This window comes from Protopterus annectens, chromosome 1.part0 (genome assembly GCF_019279795.1).
Source record: "Protopterus annectens isolate FY-2018-M chromosome 1.part0, PAN1.0, whole genome shotgun sequence".
NCBI lineage: Eukaryota > Metazoa > Chordata > Ceratodontiformes > Protopteridae > Protopterus > Protopterus annectens.
The window spans coordinates 1,897,598,315-1,897,618,586 of record NC_056725.1 but is presented as its reverse complement, the minus strand read 5'-3'; positions in this window follow the sequence as shown (position 1 = coordinate 1,897,618,586).

Here is a 20,272-nt window from a genome sequence, read left to right as displayed (position 1 = left end):
GAAAGAAAACAAGAATTTAAAGTGGAAGCATTACTTTTAGTGAATTATGGATTACAACAAGGACAGGTAACATAATGTAACTGCATATCATACTAATAAGACTTTTTACTTTTTTATGGACTTCTTCATTTATTTTATAGTTACAGTATGTACTTAGTTGGAAACTCAAGTAATACTCGTGTATTTAATTTAGGAAGTGTGAGAGTACAAGTCACTAAAAAGTGAAGCCTGATGTAAAATTTAGTAATAATATGTATGGAACAGTAGCTATAACTTTGGTCCCTGCTGATTATGAAACTTGTTCTTATGGTTTTATTAGCAAGTGTATAGGGGCATATTAGTGTTACTGTTTTTTATTAAAAACAGGTAAAGTTCCTAACATATGATGTAATACCTGATAGTGGGAATACAAATGTTGCAAGTATGCAACAAATAACAAGAGCATTGCATTACACTTATAACTTGTATATAATATAGCAAATGTGGAGTATTTGAAATATTAGTGTTGCAATTAAAAAATTGATGTTCATCTATAACTAATTATATAAAGTTTGTATGACTTATGTGATGCATATATACATCGTGATTTCCTTATGTTACAAATATTGAAACAGAAGCTTATAACTGAAGTCTTATATTTATTAATTATCAAATTTATCTGCTAATTTATTTGTTTATAATCATTTATTTATTTGGATGAGAATGAATGGAGAGCTGTTTCATATTCATTTGAAGAGACTAGGTAGGGGCATATAATGCAATATACATTGCTAGGAATATTAGTATAAACTAGCATTGAAATATGTTATATAATGCAGAAATAAGCAGTTTAATAGGTGAAGAGCATACCAAATGATCTGGACAGTATTTGCAGAATGCTTCAGTATTTATATTGCTATAATTCATGTTGAATTCAAATATATATACAATAAACTTTATACTTAGTTATTTATATAATTTGTTAAAAATGATGACTGCACATTGAGTAGCAATATAATTATAGCTCTCCCAGTGTGAAAACAGAAACTCAGCAGAGAAGGCCAGGAGACTTTTGTGTTTTGGGGTAAATTTCAGTAACTAGCTAGTAAGTATAATGCCTTGATTCCAGGAAAAAAGAAATACAGGGCACTTGGAAAAAATCAGCTACAAAAAGTGAGGAAGAAGCACTGACTGGGGAATGTTCTGCAGCTGTTCATCAGAAAGCAATGCAACCTCTAGACATGACTTCCAGTAACCTACAGGAAGATTTAAGACAACTGCACACAGACATAGTTAAAATAAATGAAACACTAATGGAGTATATCAACACTAACAACAAAAGGCTGGAAAATGGAAGAAGCTTTAAACAGATATTCAGATGAGGTGATAAAGCTGCAAAAATCAGAGGTTGAAATGAAGAAAAGGCTGGCTGAATATGAGACTGGTCAGGAAGAGATACTTAAAAAAAAATAGAATTAGATGACACAGCACATAGGGAAAACCTGAGATTTTCAGCTTTACCAGAGAAGCTGGAAGGAACAAACTGCATTAATTTTATGAAAGCACAAATAAGCAACTGGAATGGTATTCCACAGCAGGAGGCACATTGTGTGTATGCTCCAAACCTGGCTATGAGAAACCAACCTAGACCTTTAATAGTAAAGATGCAATCCTACCAACAGAAAGATTTGATTCTGACAAAACTGTGGTCGATGGACAAAGTACTAAAAGTGGGAGACAGCAGTGTATGTGGATAATGATTACTCATTGTATACCAGGCAGAAGAGGAGTATATTTAATCCACTGTTCAGAGAATGTCGAGACACAGGTATGACAGACTCAAACTGCTGTAACCAGCTGTCTGAAGGTATTCTTCCCTGGACGAAATTATTTTTGATTTTGCTAAGGAAGAAATACAAATTTTGTCCAACAAAAAGTGAGCTGTTTTTCAGCCACTTCAATAACATAATGTGAAACAGTCTTGACACATTGTTATGCCTTTCAGTATACAATCCTTCTGCCATTAGTATGTCACAACCAGCAAAGAGTTATGTAACTGTTTCCAATTCTGTTTTACAAAACCTACATTTGTCTGTTTCTCCCACATGTTCAGTGGACTTTGTAAACCAACGTGTATGTAGTCCGCTGTTTTGGGCCACCAATATTAACCTTTCATCTCTTGGTTTGAATTCACCTCTCCTTAACCATTCCTGCATTTGATTCTGATCAACATGAGGTTCTTCCAGAAGTTTTCTATACTTGCAATTGTATATATGCATTTTCTGCATTTCTTGCCTTCTCATGTGGTCCTTTACCTTCTATTTTTCATTTTTTTTTTTTGGCACATTCAGTTGCTGACTGATTTTTATCTACTTCTGGTCTGACTTCCATTCCTGCTTGATGCTAATGTTCTTCTGCTAGATTAAGCAGAGAACATGTTCTGTACCTGTGAAACATTTTAAAATGTTTCAAAGGAAAATGTTGGAGAGAAGGAAGGGAGCACAAGAGTTGACTAGAAGAATCGAGAGTATGTTGGAAATGAAGCAGAGACAGGATTTGGAGATGGAGATGAACAGTAATAAAACCAGTAACTTAATGGCCTTTTGCAATGCAATAATTATATTTGTGAAAAATGACAGAACAAGAAACTATTGAAATACTGGACTTTTTCAGAATTTATTGGACTTGTGGGTGACCCTAGAGCACATCCCCTTCATTAATGCTCAGAAAAATGCTTTGGGGAAGGGAAGAGAGAGAGGAGAAAGTTAACTGCAAGTAAAGAAATGTTATTTTCATAATAGTACTATTTTGTGGTATATAGTTTTCTTTGCATGTTATAAAGTAAAGTTTTCTCAGTTACTTTTAAGTGTAATGCAGATTGTAATCAGGTGCTGCTGTTCTTTTTTTATTTTCTTTCTCCCTTATTTTCTCTTTCTTCTTGTTAAGTTTTAAGAAATGTAGGCACTGCAATGTAAAAAAAAAAAAAAGCCTGGTTAAAAGAGCATGACAAAAGAAAAATTAATGTCCTTTTGGGACAATGACTGGACTAAGGATCTTAGATTGATTTAGTAACAAGTTTTAAGAGAAAGCAAGTACATGAAAAAGAATATTGAATACTTTGAGGCTGTTTCCTAGAAAATGAATGTATGCTTAGTAGCAATTCTGTATCTGGTCCTTAGATCTCCATGGAAACAATCTGATAAAGAGAAATTGACTGCCTGGTTCTCATGTCTGCATACGGAGACAATCTGATAATGGGAAATTGGCTGTCTGGTTTTCATATCTCCATGGGGTTAATCTGATAAAGGGAAATTGGTTACAGTCTGATAGAGAGTGATTGAGTGGGGAAAAAAGAAAAGAGAAACTGACTAGGAAATAATGTTCTCTAAAAGCATTCATGGGGTTTTCCTGCTGGGAGAGCTATAAAGATAAGACAAAACCAGTTATCACTTAGTAGAAGCACAGGCTTCACCACACATCTTAGCATGGAGAACCTTTCTTTGATGTTAACTCATGTCTGTGAGAGTGCCTGTCAGTTTGGGACATTTGTTTCTATTAGGAGGGTAAAATGTCAATGTCTGAAGATGTACATAGTTTTGTGTTTTAGTATTAAGTTAATAGGTTTTAGTAGGGTACTGGGTAGTTGTTTGTTTTTTTTTGTTTGAGGGCTTTCAACAAAATAAAAAGTTTTGTAAAATGTGACATAGGCTAAAATGGATATGACAAGAAACAACTGTATAAAAGTTCAACCTGCCAAACAGAGTATGCATGTAATGCAAATGCTGGAACTATACATTTAACAAAGAAGGTGTTATATATAAAAGGTGGGAATAATAGCATTTTAATACAGTGATGCTTTCTGTAATGTCTTTAAATGCCAGTGGTCTTATAGATAAATACAAAAACAAAAGATTAGTGAACTATATTAAAAATGTAGAGTGCAAATAGTTATGTTACAGGAGACACAGTTGGAAAGAACTGAGTGTGTGAATTTAATAAAGAAAGGTTTTCAGGATGGTTATTCAGTGGAATACCTGGGAGAAAGGAAAACAGGAGTATTTGTATTAATTGCAAGAGAAGCTTCAATAGAGATAGAGGGGGATAAACAAGATAATAATGGCAGATTTGTAGTGCTAATGAGCTACTGGCAAGGGAGGAGGATTACACTAGCATGTATTTATATTCTTCCTAAAACTGCTATAATGAAGCTTAAGAAAATTCTGTAAGAAATAATCAGTTTTTAGCAAGGAGCATTACTTATAGGTGAGACTGGAATTTGATTTTCAGCAGTGAAGATGTCTCTGGGGTCCAGAACAGAAAGTATAACAAAGGACAGTAGATTTCTGAAGAAATTTATGAAAATATTTGGCATGGAAGATGTGACTTCAGTAATAGGAGTTTGTAGTGAATTTACATATTATTTCCCAAGATATAAAAAGTGGGCTAGGTTAGACAGAATTTACATTTCACAGGAACATGTGCATTTAATTTTAGATCTTGATACACACCCAATAACTATTTCAGATCATGTACCAATATTAACTAAAAAAAAACACAGGGTAATGAAATAAAAATGAGGCACACACTTTCCCACCTATCTGTTGAAAAAAAGAGGAATTTAAGGAATGGGTAGTGGATATTCAGGAGCTATTTGTGAGAATAGAAATGTCTTCTGAAAATATAGCTAGGGAGTGGAAAAAATAAGATGGAGTTTAAAAATAGGGTGAAAATAAAAGAAAGGGAGCTATGGTTAAGCAGTAACAGGAATTATTTAGAAGGAATGACAAATGTTCAAGTATTGCAGAATAGGGGGAATCTCACAGAACAAGAAGAGAATCAACTGCAGAATGCTAAGCAGAAAATAAAGGATTACATTGATAATATGCATGAGTTTAGAAAGACTGCTGTTAAGCAACTGTTTTTTTGATAATAACACTAGAGTATAAAAACTTTTAGCACAGCGAGTCAGGCAACAGAAAGAAGAAAGGTCTGTCACTAAGCTTAGAGAGCCTATACAAGGAAGGTAACAAGAGATCCTGTATAGGTATTAGAAATATTTCAGAAATTCTATGAAAGTCTGTATAAAGAAGAGAAATATGGAAATCAACAGAAGATACAAATGGAAATGTTGATGGAAGCATTAAATATTTCAAGGTTAGAGGTAGATGAGGCTCAGTTATTAATGGTTAGAATAGGAGATGAGATAAAAGTTGTGATATACAACCAATCTACAGGAAAGTCCTAGGAATACATAATATTCCTGTGGAAGTTTAAAAGCTAGGAGGGGAAAACTGATAAAGATCTGGAATGATTTGTTTAACAGTATTTTAAGAGGAGGAGGAGGAGAAGTACCAGCATCCTGGAAGAAAGCAGTGGTAGCTGTAATACCTAAAGAGGGTAAAGCTCCATCAGGTCCAGCTTCATACATGCCCATTTCAATTCTAAACCATAATTATAAAGTGTTCAGGTCTATAATGGCTAAAAGAATGGCAAACGTAATGCCAGAAATAATAGATATGGATAAATGTGGCTTTGAAGAGGGGAGACAAACATTTGACATTAACAGAACACCGATGATCCACAGTGCAGCAGAATGTAAGAAAATACCATTGATGTTGGCAGGTCTTGATGCAGAGAAAGCATTTGACAGAGTAAGCTGGGACTTTATAAGTAAGGCAATGGAAGCATTTGCATTTCATGAAAAAATTATAAGGTTGATAAGGAGGATATATGAAGGATCAGAGGCGAAATTTAAAGTGGGCGGGTTCCTCTCTGATAATTTCTGCTTGAGCAGAGGAGCCAGGCAGGGGTGCCCTCTTTCCCCTTTGTTATTTGTATTATATTTAGAATCATTGGCAGTGAAAATAAGGGACTCAGAAATTCAAGGATATAATTGGTATGGTAGTCAAGAAAAGCTGGCTCTACTTGCAGATGATATTATCTTATACCTGACAAAACCAGAAAGAAACATTACACTGTTGTGGAACATTTTGAGACAGTTTCAAATCTTTTCAGGATACAAAGTTAATGAAGATAAAACAAAGGCAATAGTGGTAAATTATGTACCCACATATGAATTGGTTCAGCAATATCTATATTTATGGGGACATGATAAAATGACGTATTTAGGAGTATGGATTAAAAATGATTCTGGTGTGGCAGCTAAGGATATGTGAGAAGAGACTAAACAAAAGATAATACAAAAACTGAGAAAATGGAAGCTTTGTTATATGGATTTGGATAGTAAGATACAGGCAGTTAAAATGTTTTAGTCCCTTTAGTCTGATACACAGGTCAGGCATATTTTATCAACCAGAGGAGAAGTTGTGGATATCAATAAAGAGCTGAAAAACTTTATCTGGGAGGAGAAGATGGCAAGAGTCAAGTGGGATAAGTTGATTCTTCTAGTAGAATAGGGCAGATAGGGATTATCCAATTTGAAGGGGAATTTCAGAGCTGCACAGTTAAGGCTCCTATACATAGCACAAGCAGAAAACTATAATTCAAAGTGGAAAGGGATGATTATGAAATGGGAGGAAGCTCAAGAAACAAGGAAAGACTGGGATTTTGGATACAGACCTTTAAGGAGAATAACAATAATCATACAGAATATTATTTATTTATTTATTTATTTATTTATTTATTTATTTCTAGTTTGATGACCGGGGAGGTCCACTGGGCTCAGGGAGCCCATTTTCATTGGAGGCCTGGGAAGAAAAGCTCCGCATTACATAGTTTAGTTACATATACAATCATAGTAAAGAAGACACAATTACAATTTCATTTCATGCCAGAGAATAGGAATAAATTCTTTGGTTACGTAGTATCTAAATATTTTGGATGGCAGTGGTAAATTAATTGAGAGGGAGAATAAAGACTTAGAAGGAAAGGAGAGAAAAAAAGGTGGGATGGGTAATTTATAATACATACAATTATGTTATTTACAATATGTACATTTATGTTAGGTTAGCTTGTACTCAGAGTTATAAAGTCAACATGGGAATGGAGAAAGGTGATTCTGCCAATAGGGATGACTGCAATTAGGGCTACAGACAATAGGCAAGAGAGGGCTGGAATTTATTGGAGAAAACTGGCAAAGGAACCAAGGTATTGTGAGCAAATAACTAGAGAGGAAAATATGATAGAATGGGAAGATGCCAAGAATTTATTTGGACTGCAGGTTAGAAATTGCCTTCCCTATCAAAGATTAATATTGGGGTATAGGCAAAGAGGAAGAAATAGTGGGGTCCTAAATGAAAGACCAGCACTTGTAGAGTTTTTAGTAGAATCTAGACCATAACCTGCCATTAAAAAAGGAATAATTAATAGATTATATAAAATATTGCATGATAACTATAAGAATCAATCAGAGGAGGTTAGAAAAGATTGGAAAGAGAGACTGGATCAGAAATTCGCAAAGAAACAATGGGAGGATATGTGTATGTCTCCGAAATATGCAACAAAAACTAGAAGATTTAGGATTTTTACTTGGAAATGTTTACATAGATATTTTTATACCCCAAGTAGACTCCAGAGAATTTTTTCCTGAAGTAGACAGCAATTGTTGGAGGTATGATATTGAAAAAAGTAAATTGGGAACATATTTTCTGGGAGTATAGTGAGCCGGCAGACTTTAAGGATTCCCTGTGGGATGCACTGTTATAGATGCTGGGTGGGCAGATTGGTGTGATGAGGCATACAATTTTTCTGAACTATGATACAGAATCAGAACTGTCTAGAAATGGTAAGGCCTTGCTGTGTCTAATTATGGTGGCTGCCAAAAAAGCAATTACTAGAAAATGGAAATCAAAATCTAAACCAACTATACTAGAAGTAGTGAATATAGTAACAGATATAAAGCAACTGGAACTCAGATCTTTACAAAAGAGTTGAAGCAAACTACATAAGAAAAAAAATGGAAATTGTGGGAACAATACATACAGGTTAGGAATGAGATTTAAAAGAAGGCAGGACCTAAATGAGCTGTGTAACGTTTGACTGAAAATGATTGGGTAGAGTATAAGTGGTGTATAATGTTTGCAACTGGGAGTGTTTTAGTATGGATTGTGATGTAAAATACTTGCAACTAGGATTGTGTCAGCATGATTTTTTTCATTTATATAAATGTATGATTGCCTATGTTGTAAGTGATGGTTTAATAAAGATGTTTCTTGTTTCAGAAAAGGGTAGGAATTAAATAGTTTATGTAATGTTGCTTAGATTATATGATATATGGCAATGTATGTGAAGTATTATATTTGTAAACGTGAACTTGTTAAAATAATTTGATTACTTTTATATAAATGTAAATTTGCCTATGTCACAAGTGATAATTCAATAAAGGTATTTGAAAAATTAACCTTATAGAATGCTATTAACATACCATGTACTTATTCTAAAATTAGTTTAAAATTTATGTTTATAAAGATGAAATATATATGTTAATCAGAAAATAGAAAGAAAAGGAATTGTAACTGTCTGCACATTGATTTAAAAATGTTAATTTAATAGTTATTGGCATGATTTCATATTTAACACTCATAGACATGATATAAGTTAGTATCTACGCATGATGGTATGATGGTGCGTTATACCATTTGTTATATTACTAAAACAGCAGTAATGATGAGCAGATCAACATTCAAATGTCTGTGTCACAACTGTTATAAGGGCATATGATACTGTACCACTAACTGACATGTGGGGTGTTAATTATGAGTGTCCTGCCATCTATTTCAAGTATAGCTGCAACCTTCCTGCACTGAATGGGGCTGCAACAGACTCTGACTTGCATGGAGTTCCTGATGACAGAATGTAGACAATTCCTGAGTATAACATGTAACATTCTTGCACTGAATGTGGTTGGGAAAGACTCTGACATCCCCACAGTTCCTCAGTATAGCATGTAACATTCCTACACTAAATGTGGTTGGGGGCTAATTCTGACATGCATGCAGTTCCTGATAGCAGAATATACATAGTTCATGAGTATAACATATAACATTCCTGCACGTGAATTCCTGAATGTGGCTGGAATAGACTTTTACATGCATCTAATTCCTGAAGGCAAAATGCACACAGTTGCTTATTATAACATGTAACATTCCTACACTGAATGTAGCTGGGACAGACAATGATATGCACACATTCCCTGATGGTAGAATGTGCGCCTTTCTTGAGCATAGCATGTTACATTTCTGATTTGAGTTTGGTTGGAACAAACTCTCACATTACTGCAGTGCCTGATGACATAACATACATAGTGGCTGAGTATAACTTTCCTGCACTAAATGTTGTTGGGACAGACTCTAACATGAATACAGTTCCTGATGGCAGAATGCACACAGTTCCTAAGTAAAATGTCATCTTCCTACACTGAATGTAGCTGGGACAGACTCTGACATGCACACAGTTCATAAATATAACATATATGATGCCTGCACTGAATTTGGTTGGGGCAGACTCTCACATGAATGCAGACCCTGATGGCAGAATATACACCATTCCTAAGTATAACATATAACCTTCTTGCTCAGAATGTGGATGGGACCTAAGAATAACATGTAATCCTCTTCCAAAGAATGTGGATGGGACAGACTATGATGTGAATACAGTACTTGATAGCAGAATGCACTGAATTAATGATTATAACATGTAACATTCCTGCAATGAATGTGGCCTGGTCAGGCTCTGACATGCATACAGTTTGTGATGGCAGAATGTATTCAGTTCCTGAATTTAACAAGTAGCATTCCTGCTCTGAATCTTGTTAAGACAGAATCTCACATGAATGTAGATGTGTTGGCAGAATATACACAGTTCCTGAGTATAACAAGTATTCTACATTTATGTAAGATGCAAGTAAATAAGGTTCAAAGGGGAATATAATCCATTAAATAGTAAAGTACAAAACTATCATTATAATTAAAGTTTATATATGAAGATATCTTAAACAAATTTACTTTAGGAACTATATTTAGACTCTTTAATCAACAGGAGTCTAATACACAAATATCTAGGATGACAAATATAATGACTTTGTTCACTGGTGTCTAATATACAACATAAAGTAGAAACTGTATTTATATCTAATACTTATGACAGGTTTGCTTTGAAGCATTCTTATAATTAAACCTGCAAATATGGAAACAGTGTAATAGAATGTATTATTGCAGTTTATATAAACCTAGATCTAAAATATTACAGACTCTTATTTTAATTCAAAACACAGAAATCTTAATATTATTAGTATTAAAATTAATTGAATATGTTAATATTTATTTACCTTTGGATAGAATGAATGATTAACTTGTTTTAGGGTATTTATGAAATGCACACAAGGAAAAGAATAAAATGAAGTAATACAATAATCTTATATATTTCATTAAATTTAGTATTATAGCATTGATTAAATAAATATTGGAATATTTATTTATTACAGAATGCATATGGATCTGTAGATTGTTAAGTTTAATATCTGTATTATACTATGCAATATCATGTACATAGTTGATTATAGCAATCTGTTGTCTCTTTCTTATCGTGACTCTAACCATTATTATTTCATAATTTGATACGTAGACATTGAAAGATTTAAGTATATTTCACTTATCAGTAATGGTTCTTTGGTTATAGTAGAGTTGAGTTACATAATTATAACATATAGGCCTTTAATTTATAAAATATTGATATATAATGAAATAGTATATAAATCAGTGAATGTTTTTGCTTAGGTAGAATCTATTTAGTTTAAGGATAGAGTGTATGAACTTTTTGCCTACAATTGTAGACAAATTGGAACATTAGTATCCATGGCTTTTGGGGTTGTAAATATAAATAATCTAGTGCACACTGTTTTTATTTATTTAGCATGTTTATATTATAATAGTTTAGGTTTTAGAAAGGAATGAATACTACATTTGGCCAGACTTAAATTTAAAAGAGTAGTTGTTATTTAATGATAATTCTCAGTAATTACAATGTAAAAAAAGCAACATGAATACAATGAAATTAATCTAAATTAATATTAAGATATCAAATAGCAACAATAGTAAGAATGCATTAATTAAATACTTAAAAATGAACACAGGAGATATTATTTTCCTCCAAGAGACTAATTTAATTGAAGAAAGTGTTGATCTATTGGGCAAATGTAGATATGTAATTATTGCTTCCTCATGTTTTATGAAAAATTAAGTGGTACTGCCATTCTAGGATGACATCATAGATCATGCCCAAAATTATACATACTATCTGTGATAATAAAGGCATATATCCTATAGCAAGTATTGTTTTAAATAAAAACTTGTATTTAATTAACACATTTCTATTGCATACCAGGTCTAGGAACTAGTAAAGCTAGAAATCATTTGGAATTACTGCAACATACCTGGGAAGGTAGCAAAGTCTTAGCAGGAAATTTCAACCATATTATGGAAGAAAATGATACTAGTGTGAAAATGGGAAGTTAAAAAATAGGGTAGAAATATTAAGGAAATGGTTACCCATTGTAATATTAAAGATTTAGTAACAATTGCTGACATTGATTCAAATTTATTTTGCCCATTATTCATGTGTGCATAGTACAAAAACACATACTATAAAGTGTATGTTTCTACAAATATATCTAATAAAATTGATAGTTTTAAAACTATATCATGCTCTCCTTCTAACCATAGTGCTCTGTTTATGAATGTCATAAAGAATAATAGAAAGTATCAATTAAGTCTCTGAATTCCATGTTATATAACAACATTCAAACATTTTAAAGAATATAAAGCAAAACAAATTGAGGAATTTCTTAAATTTAATAATAAAAATGATATTAATAAAATGAATGCTTAATAAAATTATACTCTGGGATTCTCTTAAAAAACATACTAGCTATAAAATGTCCAAAAGGTCCTATAATAAAATTAAGGAATGGAATATGGAAATACCTAATATTCAGGAAAAAATGCATAAAGCAAGATTAAAACAGGCAAGAAAAATTAATAATACAAAAATTATAAATGATTTATGTAAACAATAGCCTTTCTTCCTCCCATACTGCTTTGCACTATATTAATTCATATTAACACCCCCTCTCTAACAGTACAGATCTATTCTACATTATATCTTTTCCTTTTCCCAAATAAACCCTCACTTCTTATTTTAACTACATCCTCATACTCTAGCCTTTAAAACCCCTTTCAAGTTTGACATTATCTACATTACCACATTCATTGGTGTGAGGAAATAATGGTGTAATTTTCTTTCATTCTGTTTGAGTAAGTCATTACTCGAACAAGAGATTTCCATAATTTTGATAGTAAACCAATGTAATAAACTTATTACGTGATTTTTTTCAGTTATTGGTGCTTCAAATATGGTACCCTCTTCATGAAAATATTCTTTAAATTATCCTGTTTTAAAACGGAACAATAATAGTTTAGTTTTATTCTATAAGCCAATTTCATTATTAATTGTGGACTACAATTATTTTATAGTAACCTTATCTTTAACACTTAAAGAAATAATAGACTGTGTTGTTGATAAGGATCAGATGATATTTATTAATTGCCTTGCTTGTGGTAATATTAGAAAATATTTGCACAATTGGATATAGATAAAATAAAAATAAAGAATGGCATTGGTTAGTCTGGATATATAGAGAACATTTGATTCAGTAGATTGGTACTATTTATTTTAAATATTTTGGCATTTGGTTTTCCATAATCATTTATTGAATTAATAAAGAATGTATACATTGTTTACAAAGCATTCATCAAACTTGTCATATTTATTTCACAATATTTTGAAACCAATAGAAGTATGAGACAAACTTGCCCATTAGCTCATCTTTTATTTCAATTAGCTATAGTGCCACTTGCTAATATTATTAGATAGAATAGGAATATAGAAACTTTCAGTATAAGTAAGAATTACAAAAGTAAAATACAACTTTTGCAGATGATATTTTATCACTAGCTGACATAATTTATTTGAAGAGTTAATCATAGAAATTTATTAATTTACAATTTTATCATTTAAGATGTTTAATGACAACAAAACTGAGATTATCTTAGTAAATTAACAAATAAATAATTTAATAAGGAACACATTTAATTACAACTGGATAGTAAAGAATTTAAATATCTAGCTATTATAATTCAACCTGCTACTAATAATTTAATTAAGTCTAACTTTTAGAGTCTTATTACTGATATAGATTTAATAAAGAGATGGAAAGCTAATTATTTTTCTTTTGAAGAAAGGTGTGCCCATATATTAAATTATGATTCTTCCTAATATTGTTTATGTTCTGCAGTCAACAGCTTTTCAACTTAACAAACATTTAATAAGAAAGCTAGATGAATGCCTAATTTCCTTCTTATGGTTCGCAAATAGACAAAAAAATTCTTATAAAATCATACTAGATTGTGGGAATATGGAGGAATTAAATATCCAGATTTAGAATCTTACTGTCTAAGTTTCAATATTTACAGAAATTTTATTACATTTAAATCTTAATTACAATAGTATTGGAAAAGCAATCAAGAGCTTAATTACATTACAGATTTTTAACTCTAAAGAGCAAGATAAATTTGATATTAACAATGAATAATTTTTAACATCATTATTAAATTATCATTTAAGACATAGGCATATATTAATTACTATAAAAGAAAACAAACAATATTAATGTTTCCAACTACATACATTATATATCACAAATATTCTTTTTGTAACTACCTTCAGTCCAACATTACATAAATTGTTAAATTTATGACTTCCCTTAAAAGTCTCTTCTCTTCCTGAACATTATTCTGCATGCAGTGTTCCTTCAATTTCCATTTATGTATATGTAATTTGCTTCTTCCCTTTTCTAAAGATGCCATTTCCACTTCTTTTATCTCTGTTATAACATTGATTTGAGTACAGTTCCCCCTTTGGCATGCATCTAACTAGACACTTGCTACAGTAGGAATGTCCTCAAAGGTTCTTCACCAAGAGTACACCACACAGATTATGTTAAGGCCCTATCTCTGCACTAAGTCTCCTACAGGTTACTGAGGGGTATTGTATGCCTAGTATATAAGATATCCACAAAACAGCAGCAAAAACACTAGGTGCAAGGACCTGAACTTTGACTGTGACATAAATAGAACATGCTGGAGAGACCAATATATGCCTCAAGGGATCCCCACCCTATGGACTAAGTTTCCCATCTACATGAAGCAGAGTTCATCCTTGACCCTATTCAAAAGAAACTTTGAACCTCTGTGGTCTCTGCAGCTGTTACATATGCTTTGTGAGGTACATGTTAAAAGGTGCATTGTACTCAATAATGGACCTTATAAGGGGAGAATACAGGGAAATTATGACTTCCTTGTCACTGGATGATATACCCATACTTATAAGAATTCTTAGAATACTTTCTACTGCTTTATGGATATAATATTCTGTATAGCTGTTATCATTCACCTTAAGGATCTACATCCCAAATCCCACTCTCTCCTTAGTTCCAGAATCCTGCCCCATCACCCACTTTATCATCACTTCTTTCCACTTTGAATTATATCCCTCTGCTTGTTTTGTGTGTATATGAGCTTTAATTGTGTAGCTCTAAAATATCCCTTCAAATCAAGTAATCCTAAACCACCTTGTTCTATTGGATCAACTTATCCCACTTAACGCTTGACATTTTCTATTCCCAGATAAATTCCTTCAACTCTTTATTGATTATTGTCCACAACTTCTCCTCTGGTTGATAAAAATATGCTGGACCTGTATATAAAACTAGAAGAAACTAAACATATTTTCATTGTTTATATCTTATTAGCTATACCCATAAATAAGAGCTTCCAGTTTCTTAGTGTGTGCATTATATTTTGTTTGTATCTTCCAACATACCCTTAGCTGCCACAATAGAAGCCTTTTTAATCTGTATTCCTAAATGCTTCATCTTATAGTGTCCCCATAAATATGGGTATTGCTGAACTAATTTGTGTGTGCATATATAATTTATGGCTATAGCCTTTGTTTAATCTTCATTAATTGTATATTCCAAAAAGACTTAAAACTGTCTCAAAATGTTCCACAACACTGATATGTGCTCTTCTGGATTCATCAGGTACAAAATTATATCATCTGCAAGTAAAGCCAACTTTTTGTGATTACCATGCCAATTATATCCTTGAATTTATTTGACAATGGCTCTGAATACAAAGTAAATAAAGGGGAAAATGTACACCCCTGCATCTTTCATCTGTTCAGAAACAATTTATCAGAGAAGAACTGTCACACTTAATTCTTGACTTCAATCCTTCATATAGCCTCCTAATTAACCTTATTATTTTATCACTGAATGCAAATGCTTCCATTGGCTACTTGTAAAAAAGTGGCTTACTTTGCTGAATGCTTTCTGTGCATCAAGACTCAGCAACAACAGCAGTTGTTTATTACATTCTGCTTCTCTATTGATCATCTTTGTTCTATTAATACTGTCAAATGTTTGCCACCTCTCCAAAACAAAACACATTGAGACATACCTATCAATTCTGGCAACACTTTTGCAATTCTTTTAGCTAGTATGAACATAAAGAGTTTATAATCATAGTTTAAAGTTGAAATGGGTCTATGTGAAGTTGGATATGACATGTCTTTACTGTCAGGCATTACAGCCACTGCAGCTTTCTTCCAAGATATTGGTCCTTCCCTCCTCCTTTGAAAATGCAGTTAAACAAAAGCTTCTCATTTCCTCCAATCTTAACCATTAATTGTTGAGCCTCATCTGCCTCTAAATTTGGCATAATTAAGTGTTCTAGAAATATTTCCATTGTGCTCCTTCTTGATTTCCACATTTCTCCACTTTATACACATTTTCATAAAATTTCTGGAATACCCTAATACCCCCATGGGATCTCTGCTTATTTTTCTTGTTATATGCTCCCTAAGTTTAGTGACAATCTTTTCTACTTTCTGTCATTGTGCTAACAGTTCTTTTTCCTCTGGAGTTATCAAAAAATAGTTACTTTAAAGGAATTGTTCTAAACTCATGCATAATATCCAAATACTCCATTATTTTCTCTTTAGCAGTCTACAGTTGTACCTGTTCTTGTTTTTTGTGATATTACCCTTATTCTGCAGCACCTCTAAATATTTTGTATTATTTCTTAACCATATCTCTTTCTCTTTTATTTCTACCCTATTTTTAAAGTCCGTTTTCATTTTATCATACTCACTAGCTGCAACTTGAAGAAATTTCTATTTTCTCTAATAACTTTTGAATAATTTCCACTATCCATTCCTTAAATTCCTCTCTTTTTAACAAGTAGGTAGGAAAGCACCAGTGTCTCATTTTTATTTCATCATCCAGCATTTTTATCTTAGTTTTACTGGGGCAGGATCTGAAATACTTTTTGGATGTGTGACAAAGCTTTCAATTAAATACATGTGTTCCTGTGAAATATGATTCTTATCTAGTCTAGTTCAGTTATTATACATCGAGGAATAATATGTAAATTCTCTCAGAGTTCCTACTACTGAATTTATGTCTTCCATACCAAATATTTTCATAATTTCTTCAAAAATCTACCCTTTCTTGTTATACTTTCCCTTTTAGGGCTCTCAGATACATTCTCACTTGTTGCAAATCAAGTTCCAGTCCACCTATGAATAATATTCCCTGCTGAAAGGTGGTTATTTTTCTCAAAATGTCCTTAAGCTCCATAATAGCAAGTTCTTGTGGAATATAAATAAATGCCAGCATAATTATTCTCCCTAGTTAATAGAAATAGCCCCTTACTACCACAAATCTACCAACCTTTCCCCATTCTATCACTATAAGAGCTCTCTAGAGGTTAGTATAATTACTTTTCTTTTCCTTTGTCCCTGATATTCTGCTGAATATCCATCCTGAAACTTTTCTTTATAAAATTTATATGCTCATTTCTTTCCAAATGTGTCTCCTAAAGGATTGTTATTTGCACTCTGCATTTCTTAATATAATTCAGTACTCTATGTTTTGTCTATAGCTGAAAGGCCATTTATATTCCAAATTAATATGGATAGTGTAGCCATCATAATAAGCAGTTATTATGATGGCTACACTACCCATACTATTTTGGAATAATAAGCAGTTTAAGCCATGGTGGTGCAGCAGTAGCATTGTCACCTCACAGCAAGAGGTTCTCCCATTTGATTCTCAGCTGAAGTGCCTTCTGTGTGGAGTCTGCATGTCCTCCCAGCGGTTGAGTGGCATTCAAAAGACATGCGTGAATGGGAGAGCCTTTGTTGAAGGTTGGGCATCGGGCTGTCACCTCAGCACCATAAAAATCGACTGCCAATCATTAGCAGACTGAAGTTCCGCTGTGGCGACCCCTAACCGGGAAAAGCCAGAAGAAGAGAAGAAGCCATCATAATAAGCAGTTATTGTTTCCACCTATTATAAATGACAGTTTTTTTATGTGTATTTCCAATGTTTTGTGTTATATTCACACACTAATGTTTGGCAGGCTGATATTTTATACAGCTGTTTCTTGTCATCTCCATTTGAACCTATGTCATATTTAACCAGACTTCTTGTTTTAATGAAAACCCTCATACAAAAAAAAAATAAATAAATACATTTTCAATAACCAATTAACTTGGAGCAAACACACAAAACTATGTACATCTTCAAAAAATGAAGTTTAACCCCACAGATAGAAATAATTGTCCCAAATCAACAATAGTACCCACAGGAATTACCTAATCTAAAATTAAGTGCATGGTATAAACTGTTCCTTTCTAATTCCTACTCCCTTCTCAGATAGGAAAAACAGCTTGCATATTTCAGAAAATATTAACTTTTAGCCCTAAGAAAAAGTACAAATAAAACTAATTTATACACTGTTCTATTAAATGCATTAAATTATTAATGCTGCTAGGAAAGCTGCTGTCTCTTAATCATTACCAATAATTTTGAATTTTATTTTTCACTGAACTGCTTACCTTCTACCTTTAAATTTTACATTTACCTCAGCAAAAGAATGCTTAGAACTCTAAAGATTAAGTTCTTGTACCTATAGACAGCTTGTTTCCATGGAAACATAGCAATGAGAGGAAAAAAACAGATTATAGCTCTGCAAATGTGTGAAGGAATCTTTGTCAATTTCACTCAGCATAGAATAAAAGGGTCTATATTAGAATGATGAAACCTCTTTTATGTGAATCCCGAAAGACCGACACATAAACAGCGAACCACCTGAACACCCAACGTCCTTAAGCATGAAATTCAAAATACCGAATCGCTATAGCTGTCCACACCATGTTTAGTGAGGTAAAACATCAGTAGATTTTCTTACCCGGTATAGCTCCCTAACATAAATGTGCAATAGTTACTGACCTTAGGGTTAGGGTGTGGGTTAAGGTTAGGGTATATATAGTAATACATTCATATTTATTTTGTTTGAGTAGGGAGTACATAGTGGGCAGGGAGTTGGCCAACTATGGCAATTCGATATTTTGAATTTCGCGCTTAAGGATGTACAGCGTTCTTGCGGTTTGCTGTGTATGTGTTGGACTTTCGGGATTTGTGTATGTGAGGTTTCGGCATTCTGATATAGACCAGAATAGAATGCACAACTGCTTGCAATTTCATACTTCTTGACATCTACTAAACATTTGCTAATGAAGAAAAACAAGGTAATATCATTGCACATGCAAGAAACTTAGCACTTCTCATGGCTTTCATCATTTTGTCTTATTTTTCAAAGCTACTTCCTTACAAAAGCACTTGTTTATACATTAAACCAAGGGCATTAATCCAGATATTCACCTTTGCAAAAATAAGAGAAAACATCTCAACTTTACATATAATCAGTGCACTTTTCCACCCCATCCCCACCCCATCAGTCCAAGATCACAGTATATATAAACAGAACAAATTTAAGTTAACTGGATTGCAGATCTTCAGGCTGATAGAATACCAGGGCTTAATAGTGTTCTACCACTAAAGCCTGTTCTTAGAGGGCATAGACCCTGGAAGCTGAATTGATTGGTCCTTCTGGAGGTGTGTGCATTGCAATTTTATTGGTTGAGTTTGGTTTTTAAATAGGTTGTGTTTTATTATGTTTTGTACTTGGATTTGTAAAAGAGTTGGATTACTTATCCTGGTTATTAAAGGTTTTACTCATACTTTGCCGTGGTGGATATTTTGGCTTTCGTTGTTACTGCATTTGTCTACCAAATTGGTCCTTTAGTTCTGCCACTTCTGGTTTTGTTTGTATTCTGGTTCTACAGGGAGCAGAACCCATGGCTGATGTTTTAACTGCTACTCCATCTGCTGAAATTGAACTTGGCTATCAACCAGAGGTCGCCTATGGATGGTTGTTTAGAGTACGGGGCCAGCGGTTGCTGGCACAAGGTATTAATTTGTTTATTTTGCTAAATCTTGCAAGTGAAGATTGTATGGAACCTGCTTTACCTGCCAATGATGAAGTGTTAAAAGGCTTGTTTTTTCAGTTAGAGAGTGACTTGTTTAAGCTAAAGTGGCTACAATGGCAGTGCTATCACTTAGAGGCCTGCCTGCATCACAGGATAGTGTCTCATGGCCTCAGGATGCTATGTTTGCCTACGTATGGAATACATTTCCAGAATTACTGGCACAGTGGCAAGAAATTAACCTGCAGACAAGTTTCAAATATATGCAGTTTCTAATTAGCTATTTTGAACCTGAAGCAAGTTCATTGACACAAAAAGTGGAAGCTATATAGGTGAGAATAACATCGAAGTTTGCAGAGGAAATTTGTGAAAATAAAATGGATGAGCTGTTCTTCTCCCTGAATGCCTATGAGAGTAGGCTTAAACAGATCAAATTGAAGAAACTGAGGAGAGATTATAGTGATTTTGTGAAGGGAAATATATTTGGCCCAAGGAAAGAGTGAACACTCGAGTCCCTCCTTGTCTGAGGATTCAAGGTGCTAGAAGCATTTTTCTGGGTGCATATCATCCCAACTCTGCCAGTTCCAATAAGACTTCAGCAGATCACCTTTGTAATAGTGATGCTATCCACAGGACAGTGCAGGGAGGAGTGATGGCTGCTGCCATGGTTGACAGGGGTTTATCTAATCAATGAGAGCATGACAGCACTAGCTCAGTGGTGGATTGTACTGTGACAGGCAGTGTTACAATAGGTGCTTTAGTGGACAGTTTTCCTCCTACATGGAGCCTTCAAGAGCCTATATCCTCCAGAGAGAATTTGGGGGTGAGACCAAAACAGAAGAACTGTATTGGCTCGGGTTTTCCAGTAGTCAGACTGAAAACCTTT